A 10,824-nucleotide genomic window follows, 5' to 3' on the forward strand; every position below is an offset into this window, starting at 1 on the left:
TATATATATTGTTTAAAAAAAAGAAATTTTTTTTACCCTCCCGCAACCGCCCGCAACCGCAAACGTTGGCTGGAACCAGCTTTTGAATTTATGAGATTCGGAGCGGTTTGAAGCGGTTTAGAGTGATTTGAGTGATTGTTTCAAACCGCCGACAACCGCTACCAACCGCAAAAGCTGCGTTTGCGGGTGGTAGCGAGAAAACCAGTCGCCCTCTTAGTGGGATGATTATTTTTGCGTCACTTGGAGAACGGACCCCACCGTATCAATCAAAGTTAACACGAGGAGAAAGAAGGCGACGACGTAGGCAGTTCCGGTCCAAAGGTATTTGTAACCCGTGTAATATGTAAGAATGTACTAGGAATCTCTCGATCCAATTATTTTTTACAAAAAATGTGTCGAATTTTCTTGATTTAAAAACACACTTCCTTTTCGACGCCAAAAAAAAACACTTCTTTTTCATATCGTCGATCGAAACAAATAATATTTAATATTCACCCAACCATTATTTATCACTAAATAGTGGAAAACCCACAAATTTTTTGTCAAGAAAAAAACCTAAAATTAACCGACAGCTAGACTGGGAGCCCTAAGTAAAAGCATTTACAATTCTTATTAGTAATGAGGTTAGGAGCTTCTGAAAATCTAGGAGAGGAATTATATATCTTTTTTTTTTTGTGCACCAGAGGAATCATATATCTTAATTGTATTTTAAACTGTCGCTAGCGAAGCTCGAGTCAATGCTGGTACAAAAATATTGAACGTTCAATTATAAATTACAAAATCGAGAAAATTAGTACATTCATAACTATAGAGATTTGTTACAAAAAACAAAATATAGAGATAATGATATGAATTATAGAGATAACGATAAAGTTTATGTTGTAGTTATCTAAATACATAGTCCTCATACGATAAGGACATTGTCTCTTGTATATATACTTGTACACTTTGATCAATACATACACACAGTTTATACACTATTTCAATAACTTTCAAGTTATTTTCCAAATTAGCTATTCGAAGTGAGTAAGATAAAGAGGAAAACAAGGTTAAATATAGTTGTGCAGAAAAGAAGTTTTGTTTCTCTTCCTCGGGGCGGAAGCAATGATTAAATATGTATAATTAAATAAGAGAAATTTTATAAGAACAATAAAATATGTATGATTCGTTTCTTCCGGTGGCAAGAACGTATTTACAAGTCCCGGGAAGGAGGGGGTGGAAGCAGTGACTTAGTGGGATCACTGTCGTCCTGAGTCACTTGGAGAACGGAAGTCACCGTCCCAATCAAAGTCAAGACCAGAATTATAACTGCTGCGATGGTGGCAGTTCCAGTCCAAAGGTCTTTGAAGTAGACTCGCCGGAGAGTTGCGAGGAATCTGTTGAGACGGTTGTCGTAGTATTTGTTAAGTCTCTCGGCTATATCGTAATAGTAAAAGCCATTATCAGCGAGCCCTAAGCACATCTTGTTCACCATTTCCACCACTGATTCGGAATGTCCCAACAAATTCTTTATAACCCCTTATTTTGGATGTAACTGAAAGCATTAGTTTTCGAAAATGAAAACATATAGACAATTTTTTTAAAAATAAGTTGTCTGATTTTCCTTATATAAAAAAGAAATATTTTATTTTCCCTACGATTATGAAAACCAAATCTATGCGAACACTAGACTAGATACTTAATATTCATATGTGTAATGCTTATATATCAATATATCATGTATGAGCGTGGATGAAGCTTTTTTAAATGCAATATATATACCTTTGTTGACGAGTAATTCAACGTCTTGCTCGGTGTCGATGAGGAAGTCCAAGAAAGCGATGTAGTGACAAACATAGGCTGCGTAAGTATAATGACACTGCTCTAGTGCCATTATGTTCCTCCACAACCTTTCCGTGTGACCACGTGCTGTGAATCAAGGCATTGTCAAAACACCACGTTCGAATTTGATCGCAAACGATGTGCCCCTCTCTACTTTATTCCCTACAATATCAACTCCTGCACTGTCTAGCTCGTCTGCGTTGTGAAGATTTTTTATTAGGAATTTCTTCGAATATTGTTCGTAAATCTGATCTTTTTTTGTCAGACCAAGCTTCTCGACACGGACACACCGAAACATATCTGTAATATGAATGAAATTCACTTCTGGTTTGATCTTATTTATAAAGCCAAAATTTCCAAGGATAAAGTCACGGAACGTCAAGTTATCTCCAAACTTTATGAAGAAGGGTCCAAAGAGGTTTTCCAAAAGGGAAAATGGAAGTTGGTTCTCGAGCAAGAGTAGGTCTTCAAAGATAGTGTCTCGGTGGCAAGACTCGTCGAAAAGAAAATATCCTGTTTTGTCGATGTATCTACGTCCGGTCTGCTTTAAAAACACTAGTATGAACACCGAGTCGACGAGCATCATTTCAACGAAGTCTTCAGAGCTTATCTAGTCTGTTGATTCTGCATAGCATGTTCTTACGATTTGCTCATCTCTTACGATGATTCTTATGAACTCCTCAACTGTTTGATTCCCATACATAAGTGCAAAATTCTCAAGGTACTTCTTCTTGTGCTGCTCCATCTTCTCATATTCCAAATGCCTGCGGAAAGTTCAGAAGCAACAATACGGATAAGCTAGGAATGGGTTAAGGTAGAATATCAAAGTTGCCAAACTATAATTTAACCCCAAAAAAAATATTTGTATAGCTCAATAAATATTTGACCAAAAAAACTATAGCTCAATAAATGAATAAATAAGCAATTTTTTTTTAAAAAAAGTATTAAGTAGGCAACAATTTATATTTACAGTATATAACATATATTGTATATTATAATTGTAATCCAAAGACCAAACCTGAACACAAAATCCATTTTTGGTCCTACGTACTATTTTTACATAAACCAAAAAGAAAAGGGTAGAAAAACTAAACGTGATACACATGTATGCTAATTGAGTTTGTGTTGTATACCTCGAATCGTTTTTGGAGAGCTCCATGATTTGAGGTTTCTTAGAAAGAGGACCGATGAGAAGCATTTGAGGAGTGTAAGCATCTGGTCTCACATTTCGTAATCGGCATGGCACTCTCTTGGGTAGAAATTTGCTTGGTTGCATCTTTAGATCCAGGTTTACTTGTATCTCCAAGCCATTTCAAATGAAATGAATTCACATTTTGGCAAAAAAAAACATCTAGTCTTTCCATAGAGATATGGGGAGCTTCCGAAAATCTAGGAGAGTAATCGAATATCTTAATTATATTTTAAACTTTTAAGATAAAGAGGACACCAAAGTTATATATAGTTCTGTGTGGAAAAGAAAAACAATGCAAGTTTTTTTTTTTTTTTAAGTTTTGTTTCTAGGTATACAAGAAACCGTCTACTTTCCTCGGGGAGGAGCTTGAGGTGGTGGTGACTTGGGGTCGCTCTGCGTCACTTGGAGAACAGAAGCCACCGTCTGAACTAAAGCCAAAATAAGGAGAACAACGGCTGCCACGGTGGCAGTTCCGGTCCAAATATCTTTGAAGTAGACTCGTCGGAGCGTGGCCACGGATCTGTGGAGACTGCTATTGTAGTGCTTTTTGAGTTTTTCAGCTATAGGCTCATAGTAAGATCCAAAGTCCACAAGCCCTAAACACAGCTTATTCACCATTTCTGCCACCGATCCTTGATGCCCTAACCAGTTCTTATTCTTCTTTATAACGTCTTTTGACGTAAAATGTGAAGATATGCTAGGCACCCTCATAATATTATTGAAAAAGGTGTCGGTCTTACGTAATACAGGAATGTTCAACATAGTTTAACCATTCCCTAAAACAATCTGAATTTGAAATCTAAACAATGTCGAAAAACGTGTTTTGGTAGCATTTTTTGTTGATAAAATATTAGGACAAAGAAACCTAATATAAGGTAACCTGACTAAATAACTTGATTTGTTTCTGAAAATCTTCAAAACTAAAATTACAGTTTTCTAAAATCCTGAGTCCTAAACGTATACCAGACGAGTATATCTTCGTTCCTTTGATACTTTTGAGTTCCGGTCTGAAGGAAGAACCCTAGTAAGAAAACAGCGTCGCGTACGATCATTTCCACGAACTCTGCAGATTTGATCCACTCTGTTGATTCGGCATAGCTTGCTCTTATGATATGTTCATCTCTCTCAATGATTCTGCTGAACTCTATGATGGTTTCAGTCCCATATCTATGTGCAATTTCCATAAGATACTTCTTCTTGTGACGTTCCATGTTCATATAGTTCATATATCTGGAATAATCCAATCCAAATGCATTAAACTATTTATAGAAAAAATCTGAATGTTCTCAACACAAATAATACTATTTAAAGGATACTTTATTAATTTCCGAATCGTTAACGGACAAAACTTAAAACAAAATATTCTTACGTATAGCACTTTTACATACAATTTATAATACTATGAATTTTAATATTTTATTAACATATAAACACAAATACACTAATTAAGATGTTAACATAAGCGAAAACAAACATGAAATCAAACAACAAAAACAGTTGTTAACAATCTCTTGTCCGTTTGCATTCTACAAATTTTAAAATAGTATTTGAATATACCAAAAGACACTAAAATGCTATAGTGATTTAAAAGATAAATGTGATTAAAAACAAACACAAAAAGAGCTTTTAGTTCGCATGATGATATATGTGTATGTATGATGATAAGTACCTTAAATCGGTTTTGGAAAGCTCAAGAGCTTCAGCTTTCTTAGAATGTTGAAGTGGACCGAGTAGAAGCATCTGAGGAGTGTAAGCCTCTGGGTTAACTCGGCGTAACCAGTTAGGCACTCTATAGATGCAACAATACTCTTTGCTAAACGAAGAAGACCATAAACCGGGAATCTCAGGTTGGGAGCCAGATGCCGGTTTAGTGTTGGCCGATATTGCCTTAGAGCATCTGTATTGGAAGGTTCTTAGAGCATCATTAACCCTAAAACCCTCATTTGGGTTCTTAACTTTTTTTTTTTTTTAATAACTAATTGCGGACCACCACGTGTCAGTGGGGCCCGCAAATACTATAAGAACCCACCAAACTTGCCTCTTGCAGAAGAGAAGGAAGAGGTGGTTTTTAATAAAGTTGTGGGACCCACCTCCTAAGAACCCACTTAAGAGGTGGGGTTAATGGTGCTCTTAAGACATCCCTTAGGGGAAGGGGGTGGGAACCAAGGAAGAAAAAGAAGGGAAAAGCCCTTAATTAAGGGCTGTCCCTTACTCTCCTATGACCAAAAAAAAAAAGAAAAAAAAAAAGAAGCAGAACAAGGGACTTTCTCTCCCTTTCTCTTCATCCCACCAATACAGATGCTCTTAGGCCATGCACATTAGAGGTTTAAAGGAGAGTATCACACGTTTTACGAGGAAAAAAATATATTAAAAAAAACAAAAGCGGTGAACTCGGTTCGTCTCGCCTCTCCTGGGTGATACCCTCTCTCCTAAAGTTCATCACTGTAGCGCGGACCCCACGACACGTGGCGGCCCGCGATTGGTCAGTTTTTTTTTCTTTTTTAAAAGAAAAAATTTAATAATAAAAAATTAAGAAGATGAATCCCAAAAGGGGTTCACTGATGCTCTTGCTCTTAGCTTTCTCAGGTTTTTTGAGGTTAAGAGCCGATGGATCACGAAATCCTTCGCTCCATTTACCCACGTTATCAGTTCCGGTTACATTCTCCATGGTTGGATCCTCGATCGCCTTTTGCTTTTGTGATTCTTCAACTTCACCTAGCGTTGCAATCTGATAAGGAGCATCCCATGGACCACGAGAACCTTCGCTCCATTTAGTTACATAACCAGATCCGGTTATATTCGTCTTATCCAAGATCATCTTTGGTGGTTCATTGTCAGTAAAACTGGTTAGCTTTATTCCTTGCTCCAGATCCATTAGTGGTTGCTTCTCCTACAAGTAAGCATTTAATTTTTATATGTGCATATTGAAACTTCATTAAACTAAGATTAATGAGGAAGTACGTGATTATTACTATGATTAAAAAACAGACGAGACCAAAAAGATAATCAGTATATACAAAATATTTTGTTTTACTCGAACCTTGGCCATGTAACATGCTGATTAGGACACCCTTTGTTATGTGAATATATTTAATTGTGCATGGATTATATTACGAGGATAGGGGTTCTTATAAGATTACAAAAGGCCAGAGGTTCAAAAAATACGTGAAGGTGAAGCTATTTAAATCAAGCATTTTTATATTGCTTCTGTCTTCAGGAAATCATCCCAGTTTTTCTATTCCTTTATTTGTTTTATTTATTCGTCGGGCAAAGAATTATGCTGTCAGGATTGAAAAAAATAAAGTTCCAACGCATAACACATTTGGACCATCTGAAATTCTAACACAAGTTTCCCGCGTTTTTGCTTTACAATTACTGAAACCCATCATAAGATTCGACCATTGGGCTTTAGTTCCAGCCAAACATTTCATTTGGATCAGAGCTAGAATAAGATTAGCCCATTGGGCTTTCATTCCAGCCCATATTTCATATTCACAAAAGTTGTACTAATAATAATTATGCAGTTATATTATTTGTTTTCAATATTCCAACAATTTCAAATATCATAAACTACAAAGTCATTTTACGGGTTGTTGGATTAGTTTGGTGGAAAATATTTTCCAAGACTTAAGCTTACAAATCTCTCTCATTAAGGTGTGGTCTAAAAGCAAATGTGACAAAATAGCATTTAAATAACTTAATCCATTATAACCATCGTATCTATGAAGACAACTCGCTAATTATCTATAGCGTTTAGTGTTCATTGACTCTTTAAATTATTTTTCCAAGAAGAAAAACAGCAAAAGATACAATAGTGAGCATATAATCCAAATAAAGATGATCATATAATAATAAAAAGTAAATAAAGAAGCAGAAACTTCAAGAATTATTCGGGGTGGAAAATAGGAGAGAACAAAAGTTGATCATTATCAAATTTTGTCTCTTTTATGATGAAAGTTAATATGATACATAAACTATGGAGGTTTAAACAAAAAAAAAAAACTATGGAGACAAAGACAATTGTAGGGCAGCCACTAATATATATACAAATGATGTGATGTAGATTTGTTTCTTTCTTAATTTGTTCTTCCTATATGTTGAATCTTTCCCTTTCATGATTGGATTTGTTTATAAATTTAAATCTTATTCTAATCTTCACCCTGATAAAAAGATATTCGAAAGGTATTAACCCCAAACTTTTATAAAAGAGTGTGAGTGCTATTTTCTCAGTGGTTTTTCTCTTCCCTCTCCGACTCTCCCTATCAACTAATCACACGCGAACTCTTTATCTATATATTTGAAAATACTGATGTTGATATTACCTGCGTTTTTAATCACTTGTTTGTAATTATATAGCACGATTTATATATATAAATACAATCCGTGATGAATAACATTTTATAATGGTTTCTTCCAATTGCACATACCAAAGTGAGAAGAATTTATAGTAACCATTATGTGTATGAATCACTTAAGCATTCATTTTCCATGACTATATAGAAGAATCGCTTGTGTTTGTATACATTTGTAATATAAAGTACTTCGAAACCTTTTCTATTGATTTCACAAATGTTGCATTTGAAACAATGACTCCTCTTGATTTCAAGTAGAATACACGTTTTCTCACAAAAGGTATGCAATCACAATACGTATTAATATGTTAATTATGAGCGGTGTTATTATTTTATGTATAATGATATTCAGTCTGACCAAAAGCAAGATTTGGAGGATCTGATTTGGTGTGGCCCAAGAGATGTTACCACTCAACGAACTTCCACCATTACAAAAGAAAACCTTGTGATACATACATCATACATGAATGATTTAAACGGCTTACAAAGAATCACATACACATATAGTTTAGATTAAGCTGACAAAGTTTTTCTTAATCATCAAATTTTACACATCCAATAAACGATTCACTAAGCATAATGGCTTAAAAGTAATTAATTATTGGAAAACTAAAATGTAATGTAGCAAATACAGGTAGCTGTTTTTTGATCAACTATGCAAGTAGCTGTTATAATACAAAATAAAAACAACCTAGATCTACGAGAAAGTAGTACATATCTCATGACTCTCGCGCATCGACCGTCGCTTAATGAAAAATATTTGATCTTCTATTTCATTTTATTATTTTTAGTACTTGTTACCTCTTTTATGGGGAAACAGAGAATTGAATGAACAAAAAGAGTTAAAGGGAACATCATATTTAAGTTTCTGAACCGCTCCCATTGTCTTTTTCAATATTTATATATGCAATTATATGCGTATGTATTACATGTGTACGTAGCTATAAAATATACACACTGAAGAAATACAAAGTTTTTCTTTATCAAATAATACAAAGTCTTTTAGTTTCCACGATATAGAAGGCAATTTAGATTCAAGAACTAGGACCACATTTTTGCTATCTTTACCGTAGGATTTTACTTTCACAAAATTTTACTACCTTTTATCATACGGAACTGTCAGTATCTTAACAAGTCACCTAATACTCCAGATGGCATTACGTTTCTGGCTCCTGATTACTACCTGTTTGGTCCACTTGCTGACGCCGTCTTTGCTCGTGTCTACTAAATAAATCATAAGAAAGAAAGAACTAAACGTAAATGGAAAAAAAATCCATTTTTGTTTCACCAATTTGCTGAAATGTATTTTTTTCTGTGTTTGGATGACTGATTTTCTAAAATTTTCACATATATTAAAAATAATAAATATTTACTTATTTATCACTTTTATTTTGTTTTCGTTTTTACCACTTATAGTTTATATTTTAATTTTAAAATAAAATAATAAAATTAAACATAAAATAAATTTTAAAATAAAGGAAATTTTGTTATTTTTTAGTGTTAGCAGTGAAATAAATGAAATTTATTAGCTTTTCTAAAAATATATAGTGTTTAAGCATTTTAATAATCTATGGTATATCATTTTGTATCTAAATTACTCTCAACACATCTGACATCTCTATATATAACCAATTTTCTCTACGTTGAAAATATATAGTCGACCAAAAACAGTTATGTTTCCTTCGTCGTTGATATTTTTTATACAACTAAAAATAAGTCGCATGTGCGCCATGTGTGTCCATTGACTTATATAAAAATGTTAAATCTCGCATCAATCATCGTATATCGTTCACAGATTTTCCAACAATCTCTGCTCTCTCTTTCTTAGTTTTTAGACATTTATTTTGTATCTATCTGCACGATTATAACATAAAATTATGTATGATAAATAATACAAAGTTTTTCTTCTTATATTCGATCAAGCTCAATCACAGTTACGTTGCGTTTAAGCTATCTTCCATGTGTTCACTTGCGGCAATTCTTGTCTTCTTGCTCTTCTTAGCAACTGTAATTACTAGGTTTTCAGGACTAAAATGTATTTTTTTTGTGCACCGGACTAAAATGTATAAGGCTCGAATTAAAATTCCTTAACTTTTTTTTTAAAAAAATAGCCAGATTTCTGATTTATTTCAAACCTACACAGCAACATATACTAAGAAACAAAGTGTTTTCTCAATTCGACTACTAATATAATATAACATCAGTTAAAGTATATAAGTATATTATATATACATATATTTAAGTTAACTCTACACTTTATTTGTATTTTGATACCAATTAATTATAGTCCAAAATATAGAGTAAAACCAATATTGTACAAAGTTACAAATTTCAAGTACTTTTATCAATTTAATTTTGGACAAAACAATTTCGATTTGTATTTTCCAGTGAATGTCCAAAATGTTAGGATCAAATACGAATACTAAGATAAATCTTTCATCGTTTGATTTTTCCACTTGTGTCGATCTCTAACTAGACCTATCTAATATTCTGACGTTTTATGATTACCATATACGTAAAAACGTCATTCAGTTACATATATATTATTTCATCATTCATTGTAGAGCTATCACACCGTTATGTCAAATCTATAATCACGAAGGATGAATACTAATACCACTCATATTGTTTTTAAATAAAACTGGACTACATTATTAATCTTGTGAACCGTAATTGTGATTAACGGGGCCCATATTCCTCAATCAACTTAACAGATTCTGAATGAACAATAGCCACACTTTCCTGAAGCGGATACTAGCTAGTTCAGTTTATATTATTACGATTAGTACTTTGTGAATATAGATCGATAGATAAATCTATACTTGTGAATAATGTATATTCAGTGAATTATTGTGTAATCACTAGCTGAGAAAATATTTAAAATTGAAGCAGTTCTTATTTATTTATTGTGGTGGCCAATGGCCATGTATATATAATAAACATAAAGTAAAGTGGGTTCTTAATTAATTATGATGCCGCCGAATCGAATATGACGTTTCAACACTTTTACCTTGGTATACAATAACATATATGGATCTGTTCTAGACATATTCTTTCACATAAATTTGATTGGGTACGTGTACGTTTTCTGTTTAATCAAAATTTAATACCGTGACCCATTCGTATTTAAACAAATTGTATACGTGGTATTATATTTTCATTTCAAGAAGGGAACAAAAAGCTCAATTTGACATTTGATGATGACTTACTCGAAAAATATGGCTTAGTGAACAGTGACATTTGTCCAGGAAATGTGAATTTCGTCTTTATTTTATACTCAAATTATTTACGGCATGTGTAATAAACTACCACCCTGGGATACATATATACTTTGTTTATTTGGACATAATTAATTAATGTGGTAACTAGTTTAATTATGTGCGTCCTTACCCACAGAGTAAGTTTTGCGGTCAGACTAAGTTTTTAACCGCCCATAAAAGGAGGCGGTAAGGAAAGAAC

The 10,824-nt window shown here is 33.5% G+C and overlaps 1 pseudogene; it reads right to left on the bottom strand.

Annotated features, from left to right (window-relative positions):
• Positions 1-781: 781 nt before the first annotated feature.
• Positions 782-7,967, bottom strand: LOC111215976 (annotated as a pseudogene).
• Between the last annotated feature and the right edge of the window lie 2,857 nt (positions 7,968-10,824).

Source organism: Brassica napus, chromosome A5 (genome assembly GCF_020379485.1).
Source record: "Brassica napus cultivar Da-Ae chromosome A5, Da-Ae, whole genome shotgun sequence".
Taxonomy (NCBI): domain Eukaryota; kingdom Viridiplantae; phylum Streptophyta; class Magnoliopsida; order Brassicales; family Brassicaceae; genus Brassica; species Brassica napus.